Consider the following 12,396-nt stretch of genomic DNA (forward strand, 5'->3'; position numbering starts at 1 on the left):
GCCATCTCTCGGCTCCACTCCGCCAACGTCTCTCGTTGCACCCGGGCCAACCTCTGTGCGAGGCCCTCCAGCGCGGTCTGTGCACACTCCCGGTCTCGGGGGAGCTGTGTTAGGATCTCCAGCAGGCCTTCTGGAGTGGCGACCTGCAACAGGCTCCTGACCACTGGGTCGGTGCTGCCTGGAGTGGCGGCCCGCATCAGGCTCCTGACCACTGGGTCGGTGCTGCCTGGCTCTCCCTCCATCTCCGGGGAGGCTCTCTCTGGACTCTCTTCCAGACGTCTTGTCTCCGGGTGCGCTCTCTCCAGACTGCTCCAGGCGACACCCACCTTTGTTCTCTTCTTCTGTCTCCGCCCACATCGAGGGTGGTCCCGGGGCAACTTAGTGATTGTCAGTTCCAGGGGCAGTTCTCTTACGCTGATGGACACTTCCAGCATCACAGTCTCTGTTGGTGGGGGCGGTTTCCGCTTTTGGCGCCATTCTTCGACCTGGCCCACGATGGGAGGTGACCTCTTGCCACCCTCTGGCACGCCCATAATGGCGTCCGCTCTTCCAAGGCGGGAAATCTTTGGAAATGGCGGGAATCGCTTCCCAGTGGCGGGAAACTCCATGGATGGCGGGAAAAAGCTGCAAATGGCGGACAACCGGCGGGAAACGACCTGTGATGGGGCCCGATGGCGGGGACCCTCCGGAACCGGCAGGAGACTTCTTTTTGAGGTAACGGTGTACTTTTCTTCAGGCACGCAGTACCCGGTTGTTGCGGGCACGTAATCCTGCCGACTACGCCAAAGTTGACGCGCCCCCTGGGCCAGTGTTGTTGGGGATACCCGGAGCCGGATCAGATGGGGGTTGTAGTCTCCGAGTGGCTGTGACCCGGTCCGTGCCCAGGGTGTCAAGCTCAGTGTGTGGCAGTCCTTACTGATGTTACTAAAGTTCTTTATGTCGACTACGCCACCCGTTGAATTGCGGTCACTACGGCCGCCGCTGCAGCAGGGTCCGCTGAGGCTGATGGTGTTTGTGCAGCTTAGGTGGTATAACCCCCAACGGGAGGGGTATAGCCTCAGGGGGTCAGGTGCAGAGGATGGTGGTTGTGGAAGTGCAGTGAAGATGGTAATGAGAGTCAGAGTCGGGTTGTGCAGTTCAGGGTTCTTTACTTACTGCTGTTCTTGTACCGGTCACTCCGGCCTTGAGTGACCACCCGAGCCGCGCTGCGTCCACCAGGTCCTGGACTCGGCCAACCCCCAAGTAGTTCTGGAGCGTGGTTCTGAGCTCCCTTTTCTGTCCTGTCCTCGTCTCTGGCCTTCCCCACCAGGGATCTACCTATGTCCGGCTCCCTCGGGCCTCTTGGTGGTAAACCCTTGTCTCTGGGTTCCCTGACCCTATTCGTGGTCTGCCTTCCGGGTGGATTTAGTGGGTGATCGTGGCAGGTCAGTCCTGCCCACGATCTCCGGTTCCTGGCTAAGGTGTGCTGTAGCCTCTGCCAGCTTGGGATCCGGTACCCTGTTGCCAACTCTTCACCCTCTGGTCTAATTTGGGCTCTTGGAGTTCCTTCTTTCTCCCCCTCTGGGTCTTTCTTTCTCCTCTCTCTCTCTGGGCCTTGGGGCTGCTCTGCTCCTCTGCTTTCCTCCACTGCTCTGCAAAAGACTGACAGACTGACTGACTTCTCACAGACTGACCCTGATCTAAGATGGTTCCCACCTTATATACTCCCTCTATGTGTGAGCTCAGGTGACCAGCACCCAATGAGCTCCTAGCACTACCCAGACTGCTCCCCCTATCTGCCCCTACACTACTGGGATTTTCCACCCCCCTCCCACTCCAGCCAGGAACAGACTCTGTTGTACCTGCACATTTCTCTAGTGGGAGTACCATCGGTCTGTTCCTCGGAAATGGGATGTGTGTAGTGCATGCAGCTAACTGAGCTCAGTTCCACACTCCATCCTTACCCGGGAGTGGAATATCACACCTCTGGGTTGAGGTGCAATACCCCTGTAGCAGCCGAATCCTCAGGGTGCTACACATACTTTACACCACTGCATCTGTTGCTTGGTATTGTGCTTGGTGATGTAAGGCTTTCATGTAGCAACTCGGCCATGAAAACCCATGTCATGAAGTTCCCAGCGCATGTTTTTTTGTAGATTAGTGAGTCAGTAGAGAAATTGTGACCTTTATGCACTATGTACCTCAGCACTCGGTGACTCCACTCTATGACTTTACAAGATCTGCAACTTCTTGTCTCAGTTCCCGTGGCTCCTAAATGCTCCCAGGTTTCAACAATACTACTCTCAGCTGATCATGGAATATTTAAGAGGGAAGAAATGTTAAATAAAAATTGTGCCTACAGTGAAACATGGTGGTGGCATTGACCTTATGTGGGGCTGTATAAGTATGAGTGCTACTGGTGTTGAGAAGCTACATTTCATTGATTGTATCATGAATACACAGATGTATTGCTCTATATTGAAAGAGTAGATGATATCATCACTCGTGCCCCTGGTAGCTGTGCTTTTATCCAACATGACATTGATCCAAAACACACATATGTTGCATTTCTGAAGAAAAACATGGTGAAAGGTATTCAATCTCCAGATTTGAACCCATCCAAGACACCTATGGGTAACTCTGAAGAGACTAGTTGAGCATCAGCATCTAGGCACTAACAGAGTTCATGTTTGAAGAATGGAAAAAAATAGATGTTGCAATATGTCACTCACTTGTTCTTTCCATGCTTAGAAGACTTAGTGCTGTCCCTAAAAATCATGGAGGCCATGCAAAATACTAGATGTAGTAGTTTTTGATGTGGGGTGTATTCATTTTGCATCAGCTAATTTGAGTAAAACTGAAAATTTTGTAATGAAAGTTATACTATTAACAGTACTTTCAGGGTATGGGTTATGTGAGGCAGTGACCGGGATCGTATACGAGGGACGTTATATGTCCCCCATAATGTGTACAGAGATCTATTAAATCCATTGGAGTGCATTGCAGTCACAAACTCACCTGCGGCTGCAATGCAGGAATGAAGGTGAGCATTGACCTGGTCAGGCTATCTGGCTAAGGCAAATTAACTAAAACCTGGCAGGGCCTTCATTTCTTGGGGGAGGCTACAGGAAGGCAGTGCGGCGGCCTCCTCCCTCCAACCCGGGTTTTCCTGTGGCTCTTGCCACAGGTCCTTTAAAATCCTTGCACTAAGGATTAGTGTTGTTCTATGCTGGAACCTGCTAGGAGCATAGCAGGAAGCTCAGCAGGATTGAGTGTGGCTGAACCCACGCCTGGGAAGGCTCTGCTCCTGTCAGGCTCTGAGCGGCCCGGCGCGGCCGTTGCCCACCGTTGTTTAAGAACTCGTGTTAACCCAGCTGCGAACCGGAGGACTTTTCTGTTTATCCGTGAGTTGCTGAATAAAGCTGTTTATGTTGGACTTGCTTGGGTCACTGCCTCAGTTACTGCACGGTGTGAACACCGCCGCCTTACAGTTAATAAAATCTTATATATAACTCAGTATTTTCAAAAATTTGGAAATTGTTTTTGTGTTCAGTAAGATATTAGTTAAAACGTTATTTTCAATGGAGTTGTACTCATTTATGCTGAGCACTGCATATGTTTGTGTATATATATATATATATATATATATATATATACATATATATATATATATACACTGTAGCAATCCCAGGTAGGCCAGGGTTAAATCCTAGCTCTTCAGAGTCTGATTAAGTCCACCTGGCTAAGCTCTGCATATAACCAGGCTGGTTGTTCATCTAAGTCAGTCTGCTGGGGAAGCTGAGCAGGCTAGATATGTCTTGGTACTTGGTAAACATATTTTTGATCAAAAATATGTAAAAGCCACCCACCATGTCACGGTGACCCTATCCAGACGGTCCTAACCTCTAGTATTAAACTTTACCATGAGTATAATGATGTTTGTGTAAATAAGGGCTAAGAAGAACCTATGACTGTATAGTCTATAGTTATGATCCCAGTTGAATTAACCACCTCCATAAAACACTAGAGGATACACAGATTCCACAATGTACAGGAAACAATAATATTATCTACACATAAGCTACAGGTGTGGTAGGCACCCTCTATGTGGATGGGGTATAAACAAAAAGAAAAATGTCAAAAAGTCAGGAGCTCCTTACCTATATTCGTAATGTACATCTGCCAACCCCCAATGCGCATTTTGCTTGGGCTTCTTCCAGGGGGTTAAGCTAAGCTTCAATTCAATTCTTCTAGATACACTTGCACAAAAGTTTTGAAGGAGTTTGGCAGGGAGGTTGTTCCAACCATCTGGGAGAACTAACCACAGATCTTCAGTGGATATATAATTGCACAAATCCTTCTGTCTTTTCATGTAATCCCATTTAGACTAGATCAGAGTTTCCCAAACCTTGTTATTATGGCCCCCCAATACATCATGGTTTCGGGATTTACTTAGTATTGCACAGGTGAGAGAACCTGTGGCAGTTTCTGATGCCTTAATAATAATTTCATCACCTGTGCAATACTAAGGAAATCCTGAAAATATGATATGTTGGGGGCCGTGTTTCTTGGAGTTTGGGAAACACTGAACTAGATGATGATGTTGAGATAGGGGCTCTTTGGGGGCGAAATCACTTCCAGGGCTCCTTCTTCTTCTTTACATAGAAGATAGTTCATAATGACATTAATTATATGAAATTGGAGAGAATCAGACACCTTCCTCGTGGTATGGCATAATGGATAAGCATCTGCATGTATTTGTCAGCATTAAAGTCACAATAAGGTCACATTCACACGTTCTGTATTTGGTCAGTAATTTACATCAGTATTTGTAAGCCAAAACCAGAAGTGGATGAATAATGCTGAAGTAATGCACGTGTTCCTATTATACTTTTGCTCTGAGTGTTCCGCTGCTTATTTTGGCTTACAAATACTGAGGTAACATACTAAACCAAATACTGAACGGGTAAACGTGGCCCAAATCTTAACCCAACTCTATTTGCTGAAATACAGCCACAAACTTGCAAGGCACCTCCACCAAGCTTAACTGTTGCCTGCACTCATTATTGTACCACTCTCCAGCCCTTCAGTGAATATATTGCCTTTTGCTATAGACAATTATTATAAATGTTGACTCATCAATGCAGAGCACCTGCTGCCATTTTTTTTCATCCTAGTGCCTATGTTTTCATGCATAGTTAAGTCACTTGTCCTTGTTTCCATTCAAATGTAATGTTTTTAGCACCAATTCTTTCATGAAGACCACTTCTGGCCAGACTTCTCCAAACAGTAGATGGGTGTAGCTGGGTTCCACTGGTTGCTGCCAGTTCTGAGCTGATGGCACTACTGGACAGCTTTCAATTTCAATGAGATTTAAGCATGATGTGTTTTTCATCTGCTGCACTATGTTTCCTTGGCCAACCACTGCATCTACGATCCTCAGGTTGCCCATTTCTTAGTGTTTCAACGCTGAGACATACAGGCAGATACTGTCACGCTGTCTCTGTATACTGAGGTAGGGGGCCTAAGCTGACCCTAAGCTGGGGCCCTGACTAATCCCTCAACCTGGAGGTACTGTTAAAGGTACAGAGGTCCAGGCCGCCAGCGTGACCCCTACCTCCTGAGGATCCCTGCACCTAAGTAATCTAGTCCTGAGAAGGACCCCGATCACAACAAAAGGGGACAAGTAATAATATGCCCACACACAGTACTTAGACGAACGAGACAGTACAAGGGAAAAACCAAAACCACCTTGCATACAAAAACTACACAACTACAACAGAGGGAACACCAACGGGAAAGGAGATAAATGATAAAGCGAGGAAGGGAAAAAACACTCCAAATACACTTATCTCTGAAACTCCAAATACCACGATCCGCTCTGTTAGTCTGCATGAAATGCTTTCACCGACACTTCCCTAACAGACCAGCAGGCATTTGAAGGAGTCTCACTACAGCAGCATTGATTGCAGCTGGGCGAGGCTGGACCTTGTCTAGCACAGAGAGAGAGAGAATTAACTCCCTCACTGCCGAAAAACACAAAGCACCAAAAAGTCAGCTGCGAGAAGTCAGGCTGTGTAATCGTGACGATCTTCGTGGCGACACACCCGTGACAGTACCCCCCCCCTCTACGAGGGGCCTCCGGACCCTCAGGGCCAGGTCTATCCGGGTGAGTCGTGTGGAAGGCCCGAACTAATCGGTCTGCGTTAATATCCGACGCAGGAACCCACATCCTCTCCTCAGGACCATACCCTTTCCAATGAACCAGGTACTGAAGGGACCGGTGATTAAAGCGTGAATCGATGACCCTCGATACCTGGAACTCCATGTTACCCTTGACCACCACTGGAGGGGGAGGTAAAGGTGACGGTACCACCGGCGCCACATACCTCTTAAGCAACGATCTGTGGAACACGTGAATTTTAAACGTAGGGGGGAGGTCAAGACGGAATGCCACCGGATTAATAATAGAACTGATTCTGTACGGCCCGATGAACCTGGGACCCAGTTTCCAGGAGGGAACCTTAAGTTTTATATTCCTGGTAGACAACCATACCCGATCGTTCACACTTAGGTCCGGACCAGACACTCTCCTCCTATCAGCCATACGTTTGTATCGGTTCCCCATAGTATTCAGATTCTTCAGCACCCCTCTCCATACTGAAGCGAGTGATGAGGAAAATCGTTCCTCCTCAGGAACCCCCGAAGAGCCCCCCCTACTGAAAGTACAAAACTGGGGGTGAAAACCATATGCCCCAAAAAACGGGGACTTACCAGTGGACTCGCTCCGCCTATTATTAAGAGCAAACTCTGCCAGAGGTAAGAAAGAAGCCCAGTCCTCCTGGTTCTCTGACACAAAACACCGGAGATATGTCTCCAAGCTCTGGTTCATACGTTCCGTCTGACCATTGGTCTGAGGATGAAAAGCCGATGAGAATGACAAATGCATCCCCCGCCGTGCACAAAACGCCTTCCAGAACTTGGACACAAACTGAGACCCCCGATCAGACACCACCTCGGAGGGTACCCCGTGAAGCCTCACAATCTCCCCAATGAACACCTGCGCAAGAGTTTTAGCATTAGGGAGAGCCGGAAGAGCGATAAAATGTGCCATCTTGCTGAACCTGTCAACTACAACGAGTATGACCGTTTTACCCGAAGACGGAGGGAGGTCCGTAATAAAGTCCATAGACAGATGAGTCCAAGGACGCTCCGGGATCTTCAAAGGTAAGAGGGCCCCAGACGGACGGGTATGTGAGGTCTTAGAGCGCGCACAAACCCCACAGGACGTGACAAAAGTTACCACCTCCTTATGTAAGTTAGGCCACCAAAACCGACGCGAGACGAGATCCACCGTTGCTCTACTCCCCGGGTGTCCTGCGAAAACTGAGTTATGGTGTGCCTCGATCACCTTTTGTCGCAACTGATCTGGAACAAACAGTCTCCCCAGAGGTCCAACAGGGGCGTCCCCCTGAGCCTCCAATACCTCCTCCTCCAGCTCAGAGCATACTGCCGAAACCACCACCCCCTCCTGAAGGATAGGAATCGGGTCGTCCGTATTCCCGGCCCCAGGGAAACTACGAGATAAGGCATCCGCCTTTACATTTTTTGACCCAGGACGATATGTAACGACAAAATTAAACCTGGTAAAAAACAATGACCACCTAGCTTGTCTGGGATTCAGACGTTTCGCGGACTCCAGATATAGCAGGTTCTTGTGATCGGTGATGACGGTGACCGGATGGACTGCCCCCTCCAAAAAATGGCGCCACTCCTCAAAAGCTAACTTAATGGCCAAGAGTTCCCTATTGCCGACATCGTAATTCCTCTCAGCAGACAACAATTTTTTAGAGAAAAAGGCGCACGGATGCCACTTACCAGGGGACGAACCTTGTGACAATACTGCTCCCACCCCTACCTCGGAAGCGTCTACCTCTACAATGAATGGCTGTGACGCATCAGGTTGAATGAGTATGGGTGCCGAGGCAAAACATTTTTTCAAGAAGGAGAATGCTTGACAAGCCTTGTCAGACCACCTAGAAAAATCCGTCCCCTTTTTAGTCATGTCTGTGAGAGGCTTAACCATGGACGAGAAATTACGAATGAACTTCCGGTAATAATTAGCAAACCCCAGGAAACGTTGTAGTGCCTTAAGATTCTCTGGCCGATCCCACTCAAGAACTGCCCGCACTTTCCCAGGGTCCATACGAAAACCGGACGCTGAAACCAGGAAGCCTAAAAACTGGAGTTCCTGTACGGCGAACACACACTTTTCCCATTTGGCATACAGTTTATTATCCCGCAAGATCTGTAACACCTGCCTAACGTGCTCCTGATGAGACACCAGATCCGGCGAGTAAATTAAGATATCATCCAGATATATGACAACAAACTGTTCCACCAGGCGGCGAAAAATGTCATTAACAAAGTGTTGGAACACCGCCGGGGCATTAGTCAGACCGAATGGCATGACAAGGTTCTCATAATGCCCCTCCGGAGTGTTAAACGCCGTCTTCCACTCACCCCCCTCCTTCATCCTAATCAGATTGTACGCCCCCCTGAGATCCAACTTAGAGAACCATTTGGCGCCCACGATCTGATTAAAGAGATCGGGAATAAGTGGGAGCGGATACGGATCTCGGACCGTAATCCGATTAAGTTCACGGAAATCCAGGCAAGGGCGTAGGCCTCCATCTTTCTTCTTAACAAAGAAGAACCCCGCAGCCACCGGTGAAGATGAAGGTCTAATATGCCCCTTAGCCAGACTTTCTGAAATATAATCCTTCATGGCCTGCCTCTCAGGACCAGAAAGGTTATACAACCTAGCTTTAGGTAACTTGGCCTCAGGGAGCAGTTTTACAGAACAGTCATACTCGCGATGAGGAGGTAGTTCCTGACACCCTTTCTCCGAGAATACATCCTCAAAGTCCGCCAGAAATGGAGGTAAGACCCAAGGAGTAACCGCACCGATGACCGTGTTCATGCAGTTTTTATTACAGAATTTACTCCATTGGCTTATCTCTCTGGTTTGCCAATTAATAACCGGGTTATGCTTAGTTAACCAAGGAAGGCCCAACACTATAGGAGTGGGAAGACCCTCCAACACGTAGCAAGACAACAGTTCTTTATGTATCGCCCCCACTTGAAGTTTTACGTCATGCACAGCTTGCAAAAAACTTCCCTGACCGAGAGGCCTGGCATCGATCGAGAATATGGGGATGGGTTTAGCCAACTCACTCAATCGCATACCTTGAACCCGGGCAAACCGAGCATCAACCAGATTAGCCCCGGCCCCACTATCCAGAAGAACAGATATCCTCTCAGTTCTCGTACCCACCACCACCTCCGCTGGTACGAGAAACTGAGACGAACCTAGGGACGAAATACCTACTCCCAGATTGCCGTCCACCACACAACCTGGGATCAACAGTTTTCCGACAACTCTTCACTCTGCAAGGGACGAGATGGACACCCCCCAATAAAATGTCCCTTTCTCCCGCAGAAGAAACACCTTCCTGTCTTATGGCGCACCACCGGTCCCCTCCCCCGAAATGATGTCCCTCCTAATTGCATAGGCTCCTCTGGACTGACCAGGGGAACAACCATATGAGGGGACCTTGTAGGAGGTGGAGTCATCACAGGGGGTAGAGTTATCCCGCACCTCTCCCGAAGCCATCTGTCAACGCGAATAGCAAGGGCCATAGCGGCTTCCAATGACGCGGGAGAGTCATACTGTGCCAACACATCCTGTAATTTGTCGGATAAACCTTGACAAAACTGGCTCCTAAGAGCCGGGTCATTCCACTGGGTGTCCGTGGCCCACCTACGGAACTCCGAACAGAATTCCTCCGCCGGACGATCTCCCTGCTGGATCCTACGTAACTTAGACTCAGCAAGGGAGATCCGATCTGGGTCATCATATACGAGTCCCAGAGCAGCGAAAAACCTATCCACTGACTGGAGAGCCGGGGAGCCCGGGGGAAGAGAGAACGCCCAAGATTGTGGGTCCCCTTGTAGGAGCGAGATGACAATTCCCACCCTTTGTTCTTCACTCCCCGATGACCGAGGCCACAGCCAAAAGTACAACTTGCATGCCTCCCGGAAAACAAAAAACTTGTCCCGCCCTCCAGTGAACCTGTCAGGGAGAGCTACTTTAGGTTCTGGTCCGGCTTGCTCCTGAGGATACAAAACCTTGGACCTAACGTCCGCCAGCTCCATGGACAAACTCTGCAACTGCCGAGCTAGACCGGCTACTGGATCCATGGTAGCTGGAGAAAAACTAAGTGGTCGGTGAAAATGTCACGCTGTCTCTGTATACTGAGGTAGGGGGCCTAAGCTGACCCTAAGCTGGGGCCCTGACTAATCCCTCAACCTGGAGGTAGTTAAAGGTACAGAGGTCCAGGCCGCCAGCGTAACCCCTACCTCCTGAGGATCCCTGCACCTAAGTAATCTAGTCCTGAGAAGGACCCCGATCACAACAAAAGGGGACAAGTAATAATATGCCCACACACAGTACTTAGACGAACGAGACAGTACAAGGGAAAAACCAAAACCACCTTGCATACAAAAACTACACAACTACAACAGAGGGAACACCAACGGGAAAGGAGATAAATGATAAAGCGAGGAAGGGAAAAAACACTCCAAATACACTTATCTCTGAAACTCCAAATACCACGATCCGCTCTGTTAGTCTGCATGAAATGCTTTCACCGACAGTTCCCTAACAGACCAGCAGGCATTTGAAGGAGTCTCACTACAGCAGCATTGATTGCAGCTGGGCGAGGCTGGACCTCATCTAGCACAGAGAGAGAGAGAATTAACTCCCTCACTGCCGAAAAACACAAAGCACCAAAAAGTCAGCTGCGAGAAGTCAGGCTGTGTAATCGTGACGATCTTCGTGGCGACACACCCGTGACAGATACTTATCCATCATGCCATACCATCAAAGTGACATCTGATTGGAATTTTTTTTTATTGTGCAGCAAAATAACAATCTGAAACACAGCCAATATCCTTAAGAACTGTCTTTAGCTTAAAGAAGAACAAGGAGTCCTGGAAAATATATGGTCCCCATAATGCTATAACATCATCAAGTCTGTCTGTCTGTCTGGCCCAAACATAGCTTCAACATCATCAAGTCTGTTTGGGAGTACATGAAAAGACAGGATTTGTGCAAATTTACATGCAGACAAGATCTATGGTTAGTTCTTCAAGATGTCTGGACCAACCTCCCCGCCGAGTTCCTTCAAAAAGTGTGTACAAGAGTACCTAGAATATAATTATACTTTGATGCTATTTTGAGCTTAATTTTTTAAAGTATTCCTACTTTGCAGGATTTTTTACACATCTGCCTAAAACATTTGATACAATTAAGATAACGGTGGAGAAGACTCTGGTGGACCTATCTAGGCTTGCACAAGATTGACCTTCCTACAGAGCGTTCATCCATCAAGTCGCCATGGATCAAGATCGAGCTGAAGGCCATTAAATAATATGTACACAAACAGTATAGGGGGCAGGCCCGGAGTCAGCACCCGGCACATCTGGGCAAGTGCCGGGGCCCTAAGCAGGCGGGGGCTCACTCACCGTCAGGCACCCCTGCGCACTATGAGACCCATGAGCGGTGCGGTGCCGGTGCCAGCGCCCACCACCCCTGCTTGCTCAGGGCCCCAGCAGCCGCCGGCACAATACTTACCTCTCCCCATGCCTCCGCAGCAGCTCCGATGTCTTCCGCGTCCTCTGACTGTGACATCTCAGTATTCTGTATGGAGCATTATATGGGGCCCATAATACTGTATGGAGGACTATGTGGTGCCCACCATAATACTGTATGGAGGACTATGTGGTGCCCATAATACTGTATGGAGGATTATATTGTCTGGTCTGCACTGTGCGCAGCGAGGATTCGCTGGTTTCTGAGCTATTGTAGAATTTACTATAGATATCGCTCATGTGATGTAATAAGTGAAATCTTTGGCATTGTACTATATACAGGTGTATCTCATAAAATTAGAATATTATCAAAAAGTTAATTTATTTCAGTTCTTCAATACAAAAAGTGAAACTCATATATTATATAGAGTCATTGCAAACAGAGTGATCTATTTCAAGTGTTTATTTCTGTTAATGTTGACGATTATGGCTTACAGCCAATGAAAACACCAAAGTCATTATCTCAGTAAATTAGAATACTTTATAACAACAGCTTGAAAAATTATTTTAAAATCCAAAATGTTGGCCTACTGAAATGTATGTTCAGTAAATGCACTCAATACTTGGTCGGGGCTCCTTTTGCATAAATTACTGCATCAATGCGGCATGGCATGAAGGCAATCAGCCTGTGGCACTGCTGAGGTGTTATGGAAGCCCAGGTTGCTTTGATAGCAACCTTCAGCTCGTCTGCATTGTTGGGTT

The sequence above is a fragment of the Phyllobates terribilis genome, unplaced genomic scaffold (genome assembly GCF_046119375.1).
Source record: "Phyllobates terribilis strain yellow unplaced genomic scaffold, ASM4611937v1 Scaffold_11__3_contigs__length_659146591, whole genome shotgun sequence".
Taxonomy (NCBI): domain Eukaryota; kingdom Metazoa; phylum Chordata; class Amphibia; order Anura; family Dendrobatidae; genus Phyllobates; species Phyllobates terribilis.